Here is a 23,734-nt window from a genome sequence, read left to right on the forward strand (position 1 = left end):
AAGTAAGGGGTAACAAATGAGATGAATTAACTATCTTAAACTGTAATAATCAGAATTTTAATGGAGAGAAGGTGACTTCGTAAATAATCAAAGTAAATATAATACTAAGACCAAGATGCTAAATAAAGTGCATAAGTCAATGATGTTTAGAATTTATACCGTGTCCATGGCTCCCGTAGACCGTTCATGACTGACACAAAGCCAGCTTTTCATCCTTCCAGCACCTTAGAAAGTGAACAGCAGAAGGGGATGATGAAAAAAAAAAATGAAAAGGAAAGGAGGAGAAGAAAAGACCATGCAAAGTATGTTCCAGGTAGGGGTGATCCCTTACATTGGGCCTCAGTCTTCGTCTCCTAGGCCCCACGACAATAACGAGCAAGGGATTAGAGGGGGGGGGGGGGGGGGTTAATAGACGAAACTAAAAAGAGTGTAAGAAATGAGAGAGACAGTGAATGAGAAAGTAAATAGTTAATTAAGAGCATTCTAAGTACGCCTAAGTATAGAGTCGAACCCCGGGAATGTGAGGTGTGTTCGCTTGAGCGTCCTCCGCCTCGGCTCACACACGCTAACCATTTATGTTATACACGTACTTCACATACCTATACATGCACACATATACGTCCTGTATTTCCCCACGCGCGTGTATATATACGCTTTCCACACGCAAATGAATGGGTGGTAGCAGCTGAGGTGTGTAAGCTATCTACCTTAATTAAAAAGCAGGTCAGTAATTGGTGTCACCTCCACCGCAGGTCGTCTTACCACCACCAATATCATCATCATCGTTCTCATCATCATTACCAATATCATCGTTAGTTCATCATAGTTATCATCATTATACTAATTACTATCGTCATTATAGTAATTACTATCGTCATCATTATACTAAGTACCATCGTCATTAAACTATTTACTATCGGCAGCATTACACTATTACCATCATCATCATAATAATAACTGTTATAGTTGCTGCTAGTCTCACAATTATCGCCAGTATTGTTAGGTATATTTTATAATCACGTATGTGTAAAGAAAAAAAGTTCTAACTCCAGTTTGTGTATCAGCGATGGGAGTTTTAACCTTTTTTCATGAGCTGCAGACCCTGCTTGGGTTTCCTTATTACAGCTATACAACGTCCTTTTTCGGTCGTTTCCGGTTACGCAAGCAGCCCGGAATGCAATTGTTTCTGGATGCGGAGAAAGACGATCATAAAAAAGACGGGAGGGCATGCAGGTTGTCAACTGTGCCCGTTCGGTCTTGAATGAATGTCTCCCGTGTTTCGTCGAAAGTAGTCTACACGTCTCAGGGAATTCTAAAGGAATGTTTTATATAAGCGGTTGGCTGGCAGTAGGAAGAGTGCGGAACAAAACAGAGAGGAAAATGGAGAATCAGATTCTCTTGTTTACCGCAGCAAATGGTCTAAACACTGGACCGTGAAGTACGACAGCAGATCTATAGAATATTGATTCTCGAGCGAACACTGAAATTGTTTCACTCATCTCTGACATCATGTTGTTTATTTTATATCTATCCATCATCCATTTTATTTTACTTGTTATTAATTTACTCATCTGTATCCTGTTTCTCTTGCATTATTTACAATCTTTGTAACAACGTATGATAATTTGTTTTTATAAAATTGACAGAAATAGTCAATATTCTCAGTACCTCCGGTCTAATATATCACTCCCATAATGACCAAAATGACGATGATGTATAAAGAAACTGTGGTACCTCGTATACTAATACTACTATTATATTTATGCATTGGTATGAACAGATAGTAAATAGCTAAATAAACAGATATATAGAGACAGATATATAACAACCCTCCCTGACCGGACCGCGAAGCTAGGTCAGTCTTTACATTATTTCTGAGCATCACTAATCCTTTAACCTTCACAAATTTAATTTATTTTCCACTCACTTTTTTTTACCTTTACAGGTCTTATCGTAAAACGTTAATCAGCATTAAACAGGGAGAACATGCTATGTTTAAAGACACTAATAATACAATAATAAATAAGTGCTTAAAATAGTCTAACCTGTAGCGGAAATTATTATCCCAGACATTTAACAACTTTCGTGTTCAACGAAAGAAAAAAATATATATATATGTATTGTATCACTGTAAATGACGCCCAACACCTTAAATACAGAATCTGAGCTTACCAAGTAGTAGAACACATCATTCTATGAGTCTTTTTCTATATCAATTACTTCGCAAATTGATAATAACGATAATAAAGATATAAAATCCAGGAAACGCAGCAACCTTACGCCCCCAACTTCGCGACAAAATGACAAAAGTCAGATTCGTAGCGCATGGCGTAAGCGAGGGAAATCAAATGAGCCAATTAGATTTGCTCTGGAATGTGACGTGATCATAGGTAATGACGTCCAGCACAAGAGAACCGATCAGATATGAAATAGATCAGCACGTGACAATAGAAGCTGGGTCTAGGAGAAGGCGGTTGAAATTCAAATAAGTTCCGTCATGGCTAGGCAGTGTGTCGGGTGTGATAATAACTACTTTTAATTCCAAATATCATCGAAATATCGACGCGAGTTTATTATACCCGCTGAATCACGATGTACTGCCTGTGGAATTGTAAGACACCGTGTCATTACAGAAAAGACTCACCAGTCCATCATCAGTTCCTCGTCGAGGCCGCGAAACCAACCCTCCGCTGTCCGATAAGGAGCGGCGGAGAGCGACCACGATTCCCGCCAACAACGACCTGGAAGACCCCGAGTCCCAGCTTGGGGTAAGGTGTGGGTAAAACTATTACTGGGACTGGGCTCTCTCCTGAGGTGAAGATTTTTTTGGTGGGTGAAGCCCCTTGTATCACCAGAAAACGCGTCGGTATTTGTTGCTTGCCTGAGCTCTATCCTACCGGAACAACGCCCCCCCCCCCCCCCTTGAAAAAGGGGTTTAAGGAGGCAAAGTCCCTTATGTAACCTGGAAGCGAGTGGCTATACTGAGCTCTCACGTGTATTACCGATATTTCTCGAAATACCTCCACCCCTAAATTCCTTGATATGTATCATGCCTTCCCCAGCTATCGGGACCAATACCTGAACCGTGTTTTGTTTACGAAGATTCGTTCGAAACACGGCTAAATAATATATTGCTAATCAGGAAAATCGTTGCTAGACGTCATTTCCAAATTATTAAACAAAATTTGGGAATGGGTGAGCATCTAATGCCTAAGTGGTGCTGTGAAATGCTCGTGAAATTACGATTGACCTTCATACATTGGAAAGTACTCGCTTAATCTTACAATTTCACTTCGCTCTTTTGATTGCATCTCTTAGACCCCCAGTGAGAGCTTCAAAGTGATTATAATCATGACAGTAATAGTAATATTATTATTACTATAACTCTTACTCTTCTAGTACAATTGCTGTTATTATTACTTTTATTATAATTCTTACTCTGACTCTTATTCTTATTATTACTGTTAATATTACTATCACTATTACTATTACTAATACATAGCTTTATAGAGTTATATTAACGTAAAAGCATCGCAACTACTACTAATATAATACTATTATGGTTGTGATTCTAGTCTTAAAAAGACATTTTGTAGCTCTCTCTCTCTCTTATATTCATCAGGTACTTCTCTGCAGGAATTCTCGCCTATAAGAGACATCATATGCATCTGTGCAGAGATTTATCAGGCAAAAAGTGGAAATGATAAGTTATATTTCGTGTGTAATTAGGAATTCCTGGGGTTTTTGACACGCACAAGTTTATTATGCATGTGCAGGGAGAAGGTTAATTATATATTTGTCAATATCATATCATTTCATTTAGCATCAGATATCTTTCGAGCCTTAATATGATAGTCTGTATGTAGGAGAATATCCACATATATTTTTTATTTTCGTATTTTTCTTTCCTTTGCTATTTCAATTATCTTATGGAATGCTATATAAAAATCATATAGGTAAAAAAAAAGAAGATATATAATAGGCAGGTCACACCATCTCTGCAGGTGATTATTTACCTTTACTATGTAATTACACGAGGATGAATCTTTGCATCAATTATGTACCGTATCGATGACTGCCTTCCTTTCTGCGTGCAAGACGGAATGTTTTTTTTTTTTTTTTTTTTTTTTTTTTTTTATGGCCCTCGATTTTGTGAGATTTATACGCAGTTTTTTTTTTTTTTTTTTTTTGTACATCAGTTGATGCTTCTTTTGACTGCGTCCATTGATATATGTGTCTATTTTAGTTAGCTTTGTTTTACTAGTTATGTAGGCTATGTTGCAGGGCCTAGGATCATTATCTGCCAAATACATTTGTATCTGTCAACAAGGATAATAAGTAACCTCTCTCATAATTGGTTTGTTTCTTTTGCGTTGCAATTTAGAGTAGCGTGGCAGATGCAGGTGACTTTGTCGATGAACAGCAGTTAGCAAGCTACAGTTAATTTATTCTCGACCATATTTAGAATATTCATGTTGATTGTTAAATTTGCTGACTTCTGATGTCTTCATTATAGATTGCTTAACCCAGTCGCCCCATATGGCAAGAATACATGGCATGCCCACTGTAATACTATTTTTTTTATTCTATTGTATTTACACATAGATGGCTCTACAAGTACTAAGTCACCAAGGAGTCAGTTATTAGTCCTCCCTATCTCACCTGTTTACCCTTTTCCTCAACTTTTGGAAAGGGTCTTTTGCATTATTTCATTGTCTTAAAAATTACCTTATTTAAATTACAACTTAATAATCATAACATCAATAACAATAATAACAGTATCGATATTAAATATATTAAAATGAAAAACAGTTTCCCGCCAATCCAAGGAATGGGGAAATCAGGATCGGTAACTAGGGTCTACTAATAGACTCCTTGGTGGCTAAGCACGTGTGGAGCCATCTGTATGTAACAAAATTCACCAAAAATACATGGGGCAAAACATAAATCCGGGGCGGTTGGGTTAATAGTTGAAATTTGAGATCTTATGGGGTGTCACATGATTAGGTTCATTGTCCTGTAATAGCTGTCAAAAACACATTTAGAATATTGATACGACGACAGGAAATCAGTTCTTTAGAGAAGATTGCATTCACCTAATTAGGCTTAAATCAAAGGTTGGGGTATGAGTTGTTTGTCTGTCTGTCTGTCCTGTATGTATGTACACGCACACAGTGATGAAGGCGGTCTTCGATAAGGTAATCATTGATACGAATGACTGCCCTCGTGTAATTACATAATAAACGTTAATAATAACCTCCATAGATAGTGCGACCAGCCCATTATATATATATATATATATTTTTTTTGTTTGTTTTATCTATCATTTATTATATTTCCATGGCATAAAGGAAGAGAAATGACGGAGGCAAGAAAACAAATGAAAAAAATATATTTGCATGTCAAAAACTCCAAGAATTCCTAATTACACACCGAATATAACTTATCACTCCACTCTTTGCTTGATAAATTCCTCTACAGATACATATAAAGTCTCATAAAGGCGAGAATAAATACAGAAAAATACCTGTTGAATACAAAATCGCTGGTAACCAATAGCAACCGGTGTGTATTCCCGAATGTAAGTAGTCCTTCAGTCTAGCGTAGGCTTCCGGTCTGTTAGTACACACCCACACCCGTAAGATACTCACTATAGTTTGTACTTAGCTCTGCGATGGCCTTCTGTGGTATTGTTATTATTATTGAGACCCATTTGAGACATTGTAAATATTATTTTTTTTTCTATTTGACCGTAGATATATATAGAGAGCTACATAATGTCTTGGTTATTAAGACTAGGATCACAACCACAATAGTATGATATAAGTAATAGTTGTGGTGTTTTTACGGTAATGCTACTTTATTATGCAGCTAGTAATATTAATAGTGAAAGTAATAGTAAGAACAATTGTAATAGTTAGAGTAAGAGTTATAGTTATAATTATTACAGTAGTACTGTCATGATTGTAATGATGATAATAATGATGGTATTTATAGCCATGTTATCAGGTACTATTATAGTTGTCGTGATCAGCATATTGATATTGATACTAATATTATTGCCATTATCAGCATCGTTATGTTTACAATAATGTCATTATCGTTTTAAAAAGCGTTAATATTACTGTTAATATAACCATCGTCGCTATCGTTCTATTGTCTTCTTAGATGTTATGTACATCATAATCATAATTTTCATTATCACCAGTATTGTTATTATCATTTATTCATTTTTTATTGTCACATCTTTTGTAAACATTATTATAGGTAGTATTAGCAGTAATAGCCTCACCATTACTAAAGTTATTTTTTCAGTATTATTAGCAGTGTCATTACCATCACTAACATTATTTTTATCACCACCATTAATAATGTTACTACTCTCAATATCATATTTATTTTTTAAAATTATCATGATTAAAATATTATCTCACCATCATCATTACCGCTTCCAATAACATTTTTAAACTATCATTTCTCCATCATGGCTAAAATGATCATTATCATTATTATAGACATTAATATATTTAATATAATTCATGTTAATGCTGTTGATCTTCATATTATCACCGGTAGCACATCATAATATATATATATATATATATAGAGAGAGAGAGAGAGAGAGAGAGAGATAGAGAGAGAGACGTGTGTGTATGTTTGTGTTCATGTGCGTGTGTATATGTGTTATATGAACGTATATATGTATGTAAGAAATCGTATGTATGTGTTCCTGCTTTGCATATCTGTCCATGTTTGGACTGTAACTTCCAATATATCCGTTTAATCATGGTGATTACGTATCGCCTCGTAATAGTTTTCAGATAATTTCATTTTTTAGGAGGAAAAGTCGCCCCCCTTCCGACCGAGAGCTAACAAGTATTTCCTCTTGGACGGCCTCGCGAGAAGTGAAGGCAGGGATTAAGTATGATCCCTAAGGCAGTTCTTCAGGCAGTTTGTTTCGGAATCTGGTTCTTAATCGCGCCCTTCCAATGGCAGCAAGCAAGTAAGGATTATGGTCTTGCTTGGTTGAAATTCATCACATATCAAAGCGCAAACACACACACACACACACACACACACACACACACACACACACACACACACACACACACACACACACAAACACACACATACACACACACACACACACACACACACACATACACACAACACACAACACACACACACACACACACACACACACACACACACACGCGCGCGCACACACACACACACACACACACACACACACACACACACACAAACACACACACACACACACACAACCCATACAGAGAATTCCTTAACTGAGTGTTTCGGTTGAGTAAAAAAAAGGTATAAGCTAATCCCGTAGACAACAGAACTTATGCTTTCCCATGTATTTTTATTTCCCTAATGCCTAGGATAATTAGTAATAATGTAAGCATTCTTCTATATCTAGTTACAAATGCAGACACGCGAGCATAGTATTTCTATAGTAAAGTAGACCACACTACTGTTGCAAGTGTGTGCGTGTGTTCCTGAATGATGGATAGGCCTGAACCCATTCACTTTGATAATGATAGAAGTTTTGTGTGAGTGCTATCTAACAAAACATAATTTTCTGAGAATGTACAAGTTATTACTGCCAGTGTTGATTGCCTTGCCAGTACCTCTTCTAGAATGGCTTTGGTCATGTTAAGAAATTTAAGTAATCACATTTGAAATCATGTTTTTTTTTTTTTCGAATGAAGCCTAGGCTGCGGTGACTACTGAGGAGTTATGATTTCACAATTACCGAAAACATCCAGTTCAGAAATGAAAATGATGCTGATTTGCATTGGAAGAGCGAAGATGAAACTCATTAATAATGGGAAATTTTAAAACGTATAAACTTTCCGACCTTTTGCAGGAGACAGCTTCGATTAACTAGTTGTTTGGAAGTGCAAAATACCGTATTTTGATCATTTTGACTCAATACTTTAGCGTTTATCGTCACGCGCAATATATATATATATATATATATATATATATATATATATATATATATATATATATATTATATACATACATACTTTGCCTTAAGATGCTATATGCTATATATCAACAGTGAATACGAAGTCAAAATAGAGTCAGTCAGACATAACAAGCAATACTTTCAACCCAATTGATTTTTTAATTAAAATACTTCAAACTATGGGATATTGCATATGGCAGCTTTCATGGATATTCGAATAAAATATGTGTTATGAATAACACCACTATAGAAAAATCAATTATTAAGTAGTGGAGACAAATGGAAGACTTTTCCAAGAACAAAGAGTAAATCCATGTAATTATCGTTTTGACTGTTATGGTCATAACCAAAATGTTTGAATAGCAGTAGGAATGATACCTAGTAACATTCTGATTATCATAATTATCTCAGTCGAATGGATGTTATGGAATCGGTCCATTTAGTCTATTTATCAGCTTTTTAGTTAGCAGATACCATACTTGTCAACTGGATTAAGTAAGGATTTACTGGAAGATCAGATGGAACTTTATGGTTAAGTTGGTCATGAACGTGAGACCAGTTGAGGACGTTATGATGATGACTGTCCAGTAATCCTTAATTTATCAATAATAATGCCTTCTTCCAATCGACACTCTAACTGAAGGTTATCTACTAGCAGACGTAGTAAAATTTAAGATAAAGAAAAAACAATAATGGGAGCACAGAGGAAAAGATATATTCTTTGGAATCAGTGTACCAATGGTATAAATGAACAACTGAAATCAGGGACACATTCTCTGACGGCACATGGCAACATCTCTAAGATTTGTGGAAGAAATATGTTACGATTTTGTTGTAGGGAACACGTTGGAAAATGTTTCATTTCATTATTGTTGCCAATACTACTAATGTTGTTTACCTTATTATTAGTATTATTATTAAAAGTAGTAGTATTATATGAAGGATAAAATGAATAAAATGCCCCCCCCCCCTTTTTTTTTTATCTTACCCGAAAATATCACCATTGAAGCTTGTACAACCAATTAAATAAAACAAAGCTAGAAAAAACAAAACCAAGTTTCTAGATACATAAAAGCTTCACCAACACCCCTCCTCATTGCAGGTTGCGTCGAAGTAACAAACATCAGGTTCCAGAGCGATGGTCAAGCAACTACAGACTCCTTCGCTGACACTGGCGTGGGTGTGGTCCCGCCTCTGTTTCAGGTGATTGCGTTGTGATAAAATAATGTGTTGTACGGTGAGTGTGTATTGTGTGTGATGGACTGTAAACTATAATCATAACTGTCCTTTGTGGCTGTGTAAAGTATATGAGCTGTGGGTTTTGTGACTGAGATGCGATGGTTTGTAATCGGGTGCTGTGTCTACATTGTAACAATGTTTGTTGATTGCTTGTCGTTACTCTTATCTTGATTGTGAGTTGTAACTTTATGTAGTGAATGAGTTGTGATCATATGTTAATACTTGCGATTCCGTGTTGTGTTGTAATCGTGACTTTTGATCGAGTGTCGTGAGTTGTGAATGTGTTTTGTTATTGTTGTGATAGTGTATTGTGAGTTTGTGTTATAATGAAGGTAGATGAGCGAGGCTTGTTGGATATGCAGGAGCATTGTGGAGATTGTGATTGTTGTTGTCATTCATTTTATTACTGCGATAATTATCACGGTCCTAATTGCTATCATTATCTTTATCATCATGTTTGTCATCACCTTTTCCTATTCAACCATCGCCATCATTGTAAAATCATCAAATGTATCTATATGTGTAATCTCATCCCATAACTCAAAGACACACGCACACATGCATACAGTATCGGTCACAGCATTCGAAAGCCTTTCTTAACATGAGCAACTTTCAAGACACAAACCTTCCTCTGAACGGAATTTCGTCTCGTTAATCCTCCTCGGCCATGAAACTCCGATAAAAAAAAAAAAAAATGAAGCTTTCCTGATCTTCGGTCCAAACATATTGCCTTCTCTTCCACATTGAGAGAAATGTGGAAGGTTCGGTAACAACACTTCTCGTTAATAGTCATCGTTAGCCCGTCGTTGACTAAGTACTCGATATATTTCAGATCAATTATTTCCTTCTTTTTGCTCGTCATGTTCGCAGTACAATGGAATATAGCTCCGAGGAAAATAAATACGGGATTCTTTTGTACTCTTGTTGTTACCGTCTTATGTATTTATTTATCATTATTGTATTGTTATTACTCTTATCATTGCAATTCTTCTTCTCATTGTTATTATCAGTGTTACTATTATTATAGTCGTTATTGTTATTATCATTATTATCATCATCTGTCATCATCATCATTATTGCATCTGTTATTATTGTTATTGATGTTATTATTTGTTTTATTATTATTGTTCTTGTTACTATTGCCATTGTTATTATTGCTACTATTGTCAACAGCACATCATCATTATTGTTGTTATTATTATTGTTATAACTGATATCAGGATTATTATTTTTTTTCATTATTATTATTACATTATTATTATCATTATTATTGTTGTTATCATCATTGTCATTATCATTATTACTATTATTCTACCATTATCATATTGTCATCATCATTATTGCTATCATTATTATTGTTATTACTCTCGTTGTTATTGTTATTATCAGAATTATTGTTATTTTTTATTATCATTGTTGCATCATTATCGTTGTTATTGTCATCATTGTCATTATTATTATCATTATCATTGCTATCATTTACCATTATTATATTGTCATTATCATCATTGTTATTTTCATCATTAGTATTATTGTTTGAATATTGTTATTATCATTATCAATATTGTTATTATTATTTTCATCATTAGTATTATTGCTTAATTATTATTATTATTGATATCATTATCATCATTGTAATTATCATTGTCATTATCATTTTTATAATTTGTATTATTATCGTCATTATTATTATTATTATTATTACCGTTATTGGTGTCATTATCCTCATTATTATCTTATTATTATCATCATTTATTCCTATCATTGCTATCAATATCACTATCATCATTATTGTAGTTGTTATCACTCACACAGTGAGAGGTAGATAAACATATTGATATTTCGTAGTAACAGCAGTGAACAATGTCTTTGTCTTTATTACGTGTATTATTATTGTTATTAATATTATTCCATTTATATGTACATTTCCCAATAATCATATCTAACCATATAGGTAACGCTGTGTGCAAGATACCACCTCTTGCATTCTGCGGAAAAAGGCAACCCTTTAGCGAGTTACTTTGCTGGAAATTTTGACAACGAAATCTACATTAGTAAGTTAACGTTGGCAGTTCTGACTTTGACTTTCATCTGCAGTTATATTGCAGCTTTTTATCTGTTTGAATGTAAGTTTGGATATAGCTGTTCTGAATTGCTGATTTCATTTTTTTTTTCCAGATGTGGTAACTATTGTTCCCTTTAATTCTTTTCCGTGAACACGCACACGCCAACACACACACACGCACGCACACACACACACACACACACACACACACACACACACACACACACACACACACACACACACACACACACACACACACACACACACACACACACACACACACTCACTCACTCACACACACACACACAGACACACACACACACACACACACACACAGACACACACACAGACACACACTCACTCACTCACTCACTCACTCACTCACACTCACACACACATGTATGTATGTATATATATATATATATGCATATCTATCTATCTATTTATCTATCTATCTATATATATATATGTGTGTGTGTGTGTGTGTGTGTGTGTGTGTGTGTGTGTGTGTGTGTGTGTGTGTGTGTGTGTACAGTATATACAAGTGTATATATACATATATAACTATATATTTTTTTATATGTATATACATATATATTTATATATATATATATATATATATATATATATATGTGTGTATGTATGTATATCTATACATACGTGTATATATATATATTATATATGTATGTGTGTGTGTGTGTATGTATGTGCATATCTATATATCTATCTATTTATGTATCTATCTACATATTTATGAATATATATAAATTTATATATAAATATACATATATATGTGTGTGTGTGTGTGTGTGTGTGTGTGTGTGTGTATGTATGTGTGCAGAACACACACACACACACACACACACACACACACACACACACACACACACACACACACACACACACACACACATATATATATATGTATGTGTGTGTGTGTGTGTGTGTGTGTGTGTGTGTGTGTATACACATATATATGTATATATATCTAGACACATTATTAAACATAACTATATATTTTTAAACATAACTATATATTTGTATATATGTATAGACATATACATGTATACATATATATATATATATATGTATGTATGCATATACATACATACATAAATAAGTACATACATAAATATACACATATATATACATATATGCATATATGCATATATATACATATATATACATATATATATACATATATATATACACACACACACAAACTATCACGCATGTACGCACACGCATGTATGTGTACACACACACAATATACATACGTAATATATATATATATATATATATATATATATATATATATATATATTACGTATGTATATTGTATGTGTACACATACATGCGTGTACGTACTAGCGTGATAGTTTGTGTGTTCATATTCATGTGTGTATGTGTAAATGTGCTTGTTTCGTGTCTAGATATGTATGTGTGTGTGTGTGTTTTTGAAAGTATATGTTATTTTATTTATTTATTTATAACAAAAATGTCCTTATCTCAAACAGTGATCCACTGGAAAAAGTCAAAGCAACAGTTGGAATTCCACTGCTGTCAAGGCCGAGTTATCATGAAGGTTACAGTGAATTCGGAACTGTACAGATGGCACCACATGTGCCTAGCCTTTAACATCACGACTCAGAGATACTGGCTGGCTCATGATGACATGGTCAGTATGGTGGAGGCGCATCAGTATACATGTTTGTAGCGTTGTTGTCTTTGCAATACTGTTATGGTTTATGATGTGATGTGATTGCGGCGAAATAATTGATGATATTATCATATGTATAGCAACATGATATGAAGTATTTATACACTTTTGAGCAAAAGAACAATTGTCATCTGTCATCAAATTGCCTTTTAAAAGCAAAATAGCTTTATTATCTTATTCCCAGTATCAAGAAGGTGAGTTGCCAGTAACCGGCACAGGGCCTCTCGAGATCTTTGGGAGAGGACGTCTGGTTTTGGGCCAAGATATCGACAACCTCCAAGGCGGGATGAATTACCACCAGTCCATCCACGGGGACGTGGCAGACTATCAGCTCTTTGAGACCGTCTTAGATCCCTCGTACCTGAAGGAGTATGCTAGCTGCGGCTTCCCGACGACCGATGCCCAGCCACTTTTGTTTTTCGACGAATCCATGACCATGTTCAAAGTGGAAGGATCAGCAAACGTGTCCCAGGTTGTTCTACGGGACTTGTGCCACATAGAAGAGCCCAATATATTATTTATGTTGCCGGAGAAGCTTGATTTCTGGTCCTCACATGCGGCCTGCGCGAGGATGAAGGGCTCGATGGCTGTGCCCACCAGCAGCGAGATGAACGAAGAAATCTTCGACGAGATCATTCGCTTCAACGACGACTGCGTGGAGGCGTACGGCACGATCTACTGGTTGGGCTTCAAGGGCGTCGTCAGCAGCGGCCAGTGGCTCACCCTCGCGGGGAACACCACGCTCTCCTGGGACAACCTGGCTCCCGGTTACAACACTCCCGAAGAGGACCAGATGTGCGCCAGCGTAGGGGGCGTTGATTTCCCTCGCATGTGGTACTCGACGCCGTGCGAGTACGCGATTTGCCCGCTGTGTAACTTCACCGCCGTGCCTTCCTTCAGAGTACGCGGTCTCTGTAAGGATTCCCTAGTGGACCGATCCCTGTTCCTCTGGGGATACAGGAACAACAAGCCTCATTTTCAGGGGCCGTTTTATGTCAGCCTCTTTTGGAATGAGGAGAACGCCACATGGTCTATCTCGCATCGAGCGGCGATAAGTCTGACGGCGCACATGATGTCGGACGTAGCAAACGCATATCCGACTGGAATACGAACTTGGTCTTTCACAGGCGACAACTGCGGTGTCAGTAAGGTATGACTCAAGAATAATTACAGGTGATGAAGGATTGATTTAACCGAATGAAACAGCGCTTTTGCCTATCTGCATCTTATAGAATGCATATGTGTTTCATTTGTCCGTTTACTTTTCTCTTCATTTCGTTCTTACGAGAGCTTTTCTTTTTCTTTAACCCAAGACGAAAATCCTGATCACGGCTTGCGGGGCCAGCGAGTACACGTGCAACGACGGCGCCTGCATCCCGAAGGCGAAACGGTGTGACCTGGCCGTCGACTGCTTCGACCAGAGCGACGAGCTCAACTGCCACCTGGCGCTCATCCCGTCCGGCTACTCGGTCGAGATGCCTCCGCCCAAGGACCAGGACGCCCCCGTGCCCGTCTGGTTCGCCGTCGAAATCACATCCGTGCGGAGCATCGATATCCTCGGCTTCAAGATGGTAATCGACGTCATTTTAAAGCTGTTCTGGAGAGACTCGAGGATCAAGATGAAAAACCTGAGGCACGATTTCAAGTCCAACAAAGTCCAGGATCCGAAGAAGCTGTGGCTGCCGAAGCTGCGTGTGGAGGATGGGTCAAAGAGCCTGGCGGACATCTTTCCCCGCTCAGAGTCTCTGGTGGTGCTCAGGGAGGCAGAAGCCATCCCAGACGACGACACCAATTTGTATGAAGGTGAGGAACCTTGTCATCACAGCTCTCTCTCTCTCTCTCTCTCTCTCTCTCTCTCTCTCTCTCTCTCTCTCTCTCTCTCTCTCTCTCTCTCTCTCTCTCTCTCATGAGACTGAGAGACGTACGACATATACCAATAAGTTTCATGGCTACACCTAAAGCATATCCTCCCATTTTATCTATCTATTTATCAATATGGCTATCACATCAATACTTGCTTTCGTTTATTTATATATCAGTCTATTTTACTTTCATTGTCTTACCCCCAGATGACGAGTACCTGGGCTCGGCGAACACGCTGGTCCTAAACCTCGTGAATACCGTGGATTTCACCTGCCAGTTCCAGCTGCGCCAGTACCCTTTCGACACGCAGAGGTGTTCCATTACTTTCTCTCTTCAGGATGTGTCCTCGGCCGCCGCCCAGCTCCTTAAGGTTAAAGGCGAATGCACGAACAAACTTTTTCAGAGATAGGTAGATTGGTAGGTAGGTGGGTGGGTGGGTAGGTACATAGGTAAGTTGGCAGGGAGGTAGCGAGGAAAGGAAAGAGAAACTTTTCTTTTTTTACGTGACTAGGTTGATGAGACAAAAGTTCACATCTCAAAAGGATGAGGTAACTTGAGTAAACCTCACCCTCATCTTAATAAGACCCTTATCATAAAAACGTAGGTAAATTAACAGATGAGAATATGTACACTCGCTAAACAAATATCTACTCGGGAGCAGATGAAACTGAAATGATCGCAAGGAGTTGATTCGGAAATGTTATTACTCGTTTTCAAAGCTCGGGCCAGATGGAGCTTCATAATATGTTCCGATAGTGTTTCGGAGGTGACATGGCAAGGGCCTTGTACCATGACAATATTAGCAATGGAGACACCATAGGCCATTCGTCGTCTCATAATTACGCTTATTTCTGAGTGACTATCATGAGCCGAAACATCAAGAAGATTAGGTATTTCGAAGCCAACCGTGTCTCTGTGGATCCAGCGACACCAAGCAAAACTGTAAATCAATGTGCAATACGAAAGACAGAGAGGAAGCTTGCATTGTAGTGCATAAATAGCATGAGCTAATGAAAATCATTTGATAGTCAGTGGCAACTCCCCTTACATCTAACTGGGTCTGAGAAGAGGGCGTGGCCGATAGTTAGTTGCCACGCCCTCTTACCGTGAGTCATTTTCTTCTTATTTATTTTCATTATATTTTCTAAACAATTCATAACTACTTAAAGGGATACGACAGGAATTACAGAGAAGACAACACCCCCCCCCCCACCCACCCAAAAAAGAAAGAAAAAAAAAGATACTAATAGCAGGTCGAGCTCACAACACTTCTTCCAACCCTTTTCGTCGTCGTATCATACTGTTTAGTCAAAAAGTGTAAAGTTACCTTTTTAGCGAATGTACAGTACTTGAAGCTCCAAAATACAAGCATCTAATGTCAGTGATTTACATGTCGGTTGTGATATAACACGATGAATTCCCACCCTCATTGTCATTAATCTCCTCTTCAGATTATAATCACTTGCTCAAGCTATAAGTCTCAGCATAAGGAGTAACAGCTTACAGCCTACGTACCGGTGCATATTCGCCAGATACATCGACACTAGCATTCAGCAGCCAATCAGCGTGTATGACGAGAAGTGAGGTTCGTTTGCCTAAATTCAAACGCTGAAATGGAATTAGGAGGCATTATCGGAGCTTTCACTTTCTCTCTTTCTCATGCCCCCCCCCCCCCCCCTCTCTCTCTCTCTCTCTCTCTCTCTCTCTCTCTCTCTCTCTCTCTCTCTCTCTCTCTCTCTCTCTCTCTCTCTCTCTCGTCTTTTTATATTGCATTTAGCTTCTTAGACACGGTCCCCAAACAGGCTTCATTTGTAATTCGGGCTTTATGGGGCCTCGATTACTGTGCCATTGACATGTCATGCCATCGCGTGTGTGCTTCTACGACGTACTTTGATATTATAGGTTTTTTTTTCCTCTTGTTGTAAGTCCAGTGAAGGGAGAGCTAATTCGGTGATTTCGCATTTATCAACACTGCGACACAGACAGCGCTCGGAAGTATGAAATGACAGTAAAAAAACAACGAAGGGGAGGACAGGAAAATACACGAATATACTGAAGATCGTTTCGTTTAACTGTTTCAGAAGATTCATTAAAGGGAAAGGGCATTCGTTGGTTTAACCACAATTTGTTCAGCATGAATCCTCCACGAAAATACACAGACACACATCCAATAAAATAAAAACCAATATCTCTTTCAGAAAGTAAGACACACTTTCAATCTTTAACGTCCTGTCGAAATGCAACTTTTCAAATTGCGATTTTGGACTTGCGCGCGTGAGGAACTGCGACCGAAGAGCTTGTCCAATCTTTCTCGCTCTGCTGGCAATCGCTGGAAAAAGCAAAACGGAGTGAAAAATATTCAAGTGTTTGTGAATGACGGAAGCAGAGCAGGGAGAGACGGGGAGGGAGGGAGAGGGAAGGAGAGAGAGATATTGGAGGAGAGAGGTGGGGAGGAAAGGAGGGTGGGTGGGGAGGAGGGAGAAGGATGAAGGAGAGACGGAGGGAGTAGGGAGGGATGGAGAGACAGAGAGATAGAGGGAGAGGGAGACAGAGAGAGAGAGAGAGAGAGAATGGGAAAGAAAGAGAGTAAGAAAGTTATGTCGATAAAGTTCTTCACCATCGACAAAGTTCCTTCACCCAAAACCTGAGAAATCAAAACAGCCAATCCCCCCCCCCCAAAAAAAAAAAAAAAAGAGTTGACAGCAAGAACACACTCACGTCTTGCACACCTAAACCGAACGATTCCGGAGAGACAGAGCGGCCAGTGACACCCGTTTCAGCTGCTATCGATTACCTGTGACTCCGGTAATGTACTCAGGTTTCTAATTATCCGAGAATATGTTGGCACGATATATCAGTTAGAATCGATGTAGGCGTTCATATTGGGAATCACTTTATTATTTAGATACTGTTACCTTCATTCCTTCATTGTTGTATCATTGGCGTGATTCCCCGCATCGATCTGGACGTTGGTGATGGTGTTGTTTCTATTATCATAGTAATCGTCACTATCGGTATTAGTGTTATCGTTATTGTTTTTTACCATCATCACCACCGTATCATCTCGATAATCATAGTCAGCTTTTATCCCTATCGCTATCATTATCATCGTTATACCATCATCATCATCATCATCATCATCATCATCGCCGTGATCATCATTCATCCACGATATCTTGAACATAATCTGCCCCGAAATTTAAAAAAAAGGCTAAATTAAACCCTACATCACACCTACGGCCATCGACGTTAATAAAAATCACACCAAGATACCCTGTCATATATTTACTATCTTTACCACTCTCACCCATTCATTTTTAAAAATCATCAGTTCGTAATCTCTTCTACCTATCAATCACTCCTTTCGTTTCTTCCAACAGCAGCTCCGTTAACTCTGGTTCATTAATAATAATTCGGCTGATGATTAGAAACACGTGCGTGTGTACCCGACGTGTGATAACTTCCCCCTTGACTGAAGCTCTATAGAAGAGATATCACTGTGATAAATAATTTGTTGTTTAAGACGACAGGAGTATATGTGGTAAATGAATAGATACGCTTAGGGGTTTTATGTGTTGAAGGAATTGTATGTCAGAGGAATATGCTGTGGGCATGAGTATTCTAAGGGGATGGAACGAACGACACTGTGTTACAGGATCATAGGTATGACTATATTATAGGAATGTTTGTGTTATATGGGTAGGCACTAGATGCTTGTAGTAAAATCCGTTGTTTACAGTGATAGGATAATGTGAATGATTGAGGAATGAGTTTATAACAGAAATCAATATACAAGTGGAATAAATACATTAAAGGGATAGATGTCTAATACATGTAATGAAGTTGTTATTCCTTTTATTTTGGGGGTCTGACAAAGCCTCATCTTTTTCTAGACATCGCAGATATACTGGAAGGTTTTTAAAATATAAAATATTATAATTAGCAAGATCAGCTACGCAAAGAGCCTGATCGCTTATCCATTTCATCGTATCATAATATATATGTGTGTGTGTGTGTGTGTGTGTGTGTGTGTGTGTGTGTGTGTGTGTGTGTGTGTGTGTGTGTGTGTGTGTGTGTGTGTGTATGTGTGTGTGTATGTATGTGTGTGTGTGTGTGTGTGTGTGTGTGTGTGTGTGTGTGTGTGTTAGATCTATATGCTTGACGATGGAAGAGCTATTTAAATATCCAAGTCAAGGTAACGTATGACGTATGATGTGTTAATAATGTACATTTATCACATGTGTACGCTATTAGCGAGTGATATCCTATAGACAATTCATGCCCAAAGGGTCGCTCTTTTCTGTATTACACGATGGTTAGAAAAAATCATGTTTAGGGTAGGTAAGGCTGAGCAAAAATACACATTTAAGTTATATAGACCTAATCTTTTCGAAGACAAATAAAGTTCTGATTCTGCCTTTCCTGACATAATGATAGATATTAATTTGTTTTTGAAACTACCGCCCTATCTTTCTCTTTTTATAGTACGTTGAATTTCATCGCTCATTAAGTGTTTTATAAGTGAAATTCAATAGTTTTATGCTTATAAGTTTTGAAGGTTTGGCAAAAAAAGTACAGTAACCAAAATTGTAATAAAAGGATGTTGCATGGCTCATTTCCACCTGGAAAGCACTTATTCAGTTCCCAAATTTCACGGTTGTTTTCGTTCATTATTCGACCCCTTTTCGTCCTTTTTTATTTGTTTTCTTCATCTTCGTCACGAGATTTACGCAGCATCTCTCATTATTGCAGGAGGGCGTGAGCTTCACAGGCCAGAGGAAGTTGCTGGAATACGAGGTCACTCTGGTTAACATGAACTTTACAGACGAGCACGGCCAACCTGGGCAGAAGGTAAGCTAAATCGTAATAATGTCTAAAATTCAAATGTAATACCATTATGTTAATGTGCAGTTAGCCAGGGTGGTAAATAAATTACTAAACTGTTTTCTCCTGAATTCCTCGTGTTTGTATTTTCTTGAGAAGCGTTCAAGTATTTTTGTCTATGAATATTTTCTTCTTTTAGGCGGGTATTTTGAAATGATATACACTCATCCTAAGAATATGTTTTTATTCCTTCACATTAAATTATTATGTTATAGATTTAAAAAAAAATGATCGCTCAAATCAGTCACTAAATAGAAAACACTGGAGTAGTAAGCCTATTTTTTTGTAAGGAATGACGACCTACTTCTAGATGGTATAGATATCTGACGATTCTCGCTGCGTGTTTTCCCCAGGTTATGGTGGAACTAAGAAACCTGTATGGCTATTACATCAGCAGTACGTACATCCCCACATTGCTACTCGTCACCATCTGTTACCTCACCCTCTTCTTCGACATAGACGATTTCACGGTAAGAAGCACACAAGTAATGTTGGGAGACATTTATCAATATCTATAACATCTTCCTTTTCTCCTTACATCCTACGGCCGAAAAGAAAAATATTATGATAGCATTATCATCCAGGAACAGCCATCTGCGTCTGTTTGTGTAATGTGGAGGGTCTTCACCTAAACTGTGTTGATTTACAGAATAATTAAGTCCGTCCTGACGTTCCTCATTTACTATGCATTAGAACTGACACAACAGCACGACGGTGTACTTGTAATCAATAACAACCCCCTCCTTCCTACACATGGATAAGAAAACAATCAAATACGGGAAATTGTTTTGCACGTGACTTCAGAAATCTTTTAGTAAGCATATGATGATATATTTTTTATTTAATCGTATTGATATCCCCCAGGAAATTTTCCCTCGGAGATAAGTTTAACTCAAGCGGGATGACGTTTCTATGAATGATTACACACTTGTATTTGTTTTTCTAAGTCACAAAACAACAACTGTAGTCAAATGCCGTGCTAACAACGTTGGCTCCAGGTGAATAGCGAGAACTCATTTCCGTTGGCAGGATGACTGTTTAACGAACTACTAGTTGTCAAATATGTATAAACTTTGAGTGTCAATCCCAATTAGAAAGATCATAAGCTAGAAACTAGCCGAAATAAATGAAAGAGAGAGAGAGAGAGAGAGAGAGAGAGAGAGAGAGAGAGAGAGAGAGAGAGAGAGAGAGAGAGAGAGAGAGAGAGAGAGAGAGAGAGTGAGAGAGAGAGTGAAAGCTCCGATAATGCCTCCTAATTCCATATCAGCTTCCACACGACACAATTTTCGTCAGAGCTCTTTAATACCTTATATCTCCTTATCTCCAGGACCGCGTGATGGTCTCCTTAACGTCCCTCCTCGTCCTGGCCGCCCTCTTCTCGCAGACGAGCCAAAGCATCCCCAAAACAGCCTACCTGAAGCTCGTCGACCTTTGGTTCGTGTTCCTGATCTTCATCGAGTTCTTGGTCGTCGTCATCCTCGTCGTCGTCGAGAACTTCCGACTGAAGAAGAAGAAGAAGATCGGGCCGGATCGTCACGGCGGTGTCACCATCATCTCCGTCTCGCCTCCCAAGTTCGCCACAGAAGAAGAGAGGGAGACTTTGCCCCCCGCGCCGCGAGTGAGCACCAAGGCCGCTATCACGAACACCCTCGCTATCTTCGCTCTGCCCATTATCATGACGGTCTTCGTCGTAGGGGTATGGCGTTGCCTGTTTTGTGTTGGCGGAGTGAGGGTGCTCGCAGGTTGCGTTGGCGCTGCATTTCCTCCTTTCGTCTCTTTTTTTACGAAATCGCTTACGTTCAGGAATATATATCTGTACATTTAGACACATACACATATATGTATACATATATATATATGACAAAAATATATAAAATGACAAAAAATAATGATAGTAATAATAATAATAACAATAGTAATAATAACGTAATAATAATAATAACAATAGTAATAATAACGTAATAATAATCATGATAAAAGTAATTATAATAATGATAACAACAATCATGATAGTAATGATAATATTGATAATATCAATAATAGTAATAATAATAATAATGATAGTAATAATAGTAATGATTATAAAAGTAATAATGATGGTGACGATAATAATGATATTAATATTAATGAGAATGATATTAAGCGAGTGAATGGCACAAAGACGGACATGTAGGGAAAGGGAGAGTTATGAAAAAAGAGAGAAAAGAGTGATAAGTTATGAAAGAGAGAAAGAGAAAAAGTTATGTATCCATCTCTTTAAAAGCAACTTGCTACACGAGATTTTTCAGCCTAAGCGGCAACTTTCTCAGACTAATGACTTGGACCATAAACAAAGCATTCTTAATTAGGTATATTAAAATGTCTCATTTGCTTTACTCTCTCTTAAATAGTTGAATCAAATTATGAAATTCAAAGCGTAAAATATCAAAATGTAATGTAATTGACAAATGGGCTTTTCGAGATGTTAAATATAACGATCTATAACGATACATATAACTATAATCTGTTTGCGTTTAGAGTTGGGTAAGAAATTTAGAAAGTGAAAATGAATGTAGTTAACTCAGCCTAAGTATATTCGAGTGACATAAACAACAGAGAAAACTTAAAGGACATATTTTGAAGTTTACTATTCCTGAGCAGCAGTTTTATAATTATTCAAATGAAACACTGTTTTCCGGGATTAATGAATATGATAGTTCTATTGATAATAACTATGGTAATGATAATAATGAAAACCATAATAATAGGTAGAGCAGAAAGGGATATATGATATATATTGAATCTGTCAAGTAAACGCTTATTCTTGCAGGCAATAAATAGCTGTTAGTAAAAAAAATACATCCACACAGCAAGTATTTTCAACCTTATGATACTGGGAAAGTCGGGTGACATTGTGTAGACTTCAAAGACATAACCTCATACAATCACCTATATAATTTTCATTTTCAACACACACACAAAGATTCATTATATTCTGTGAAATTGAAATTTCTTAACAGTTATTAATGAAAATATGTTAAATGTGCTAATCTAAATACCTCTGCATCACTAATGTAGATTTATCTATTCATCTATTCTAATCTTAGGGGAAATTGCTGAAAATGATAAACTGATATGTTATTATATAGGCCAAAGTTCGAGCACTTGCTGATCCCTCAGTGGAATAAAATTGTTCTCAGGGTTATATTTTCTTTAGTCTTCCCGTAATAATCAAAGAAAACGATACTTCCCGTAATTTTACAGAAAATGTATAAATATAGGGAGAACATATGTAAATATCATAACATCAATGCAAGATGTTATTCACTTCAGCTTGATTCAGTTTTCGGCGCGTCTTACATTACAGGAAATAAATGTATCCTTGATAACACTGACGAGACTACAATACATAATGATGATAATGATGATAATAATAATAAAAAACTAATAATAATTTTAACAAGAACAACAACAAAAAAATAATGATAATACTAAGAATAATGTTAATACTATCATTAATAACAATGATGTAAATAACAATAATAACAACAATGATAATGATGATAACAGTAATGCTAATAATAATGGTAATATAATAATAATAATAATAATAATAATAATAATAACAACAACAACAATAATAATAATAATAATAATAATAATATGTATATATACAAATATATATATATATATATATATATATATATATATATATATTAGTGTGTGTGTGTTTATGTGTGTGTGTGTGTCCATATATATATATATACACACACACACACACACACATATATATATATATATATATATATATATATATATATATATACATATATATATAAATATATATATACATATATATATATATATAAACAAACATATATATATATGCATGTATATACATATATATATGTATATATATACATATGTATACATATACACTTATATATACACATATATATATAGATATATTAGACATGAAATATATATA

General features: G+C 36.8%; 1 pseudogene; it reads right to left on the reverse strand.

The window, feature by feature from the left end:
* Positions 1 to 12,039: 12,039 nt before the first annotated feature.
* On the reverse strand, positions 12,040 to 12,195 carry LOC125043413 (annotated as a pseudogene).
* Positions 12,196 to 23,734: the final 11,539 nt, after the last annotated feature.

Source organism: Penaeus chinensis, chromosome 33 (assembly GCF_019202785.1).
Source record: "Penaeus chinensis breed Huanghai No. 1 chromosome 33, ASM1920278v2, whole genome shotgun sequence".
NCBI classification, from domain to species: Eukaryota; Metazoa; Arthropoda; class Malacostraca; order Decapoda; family Penaeidae; genus Penaeus; species Penaeus chinensis.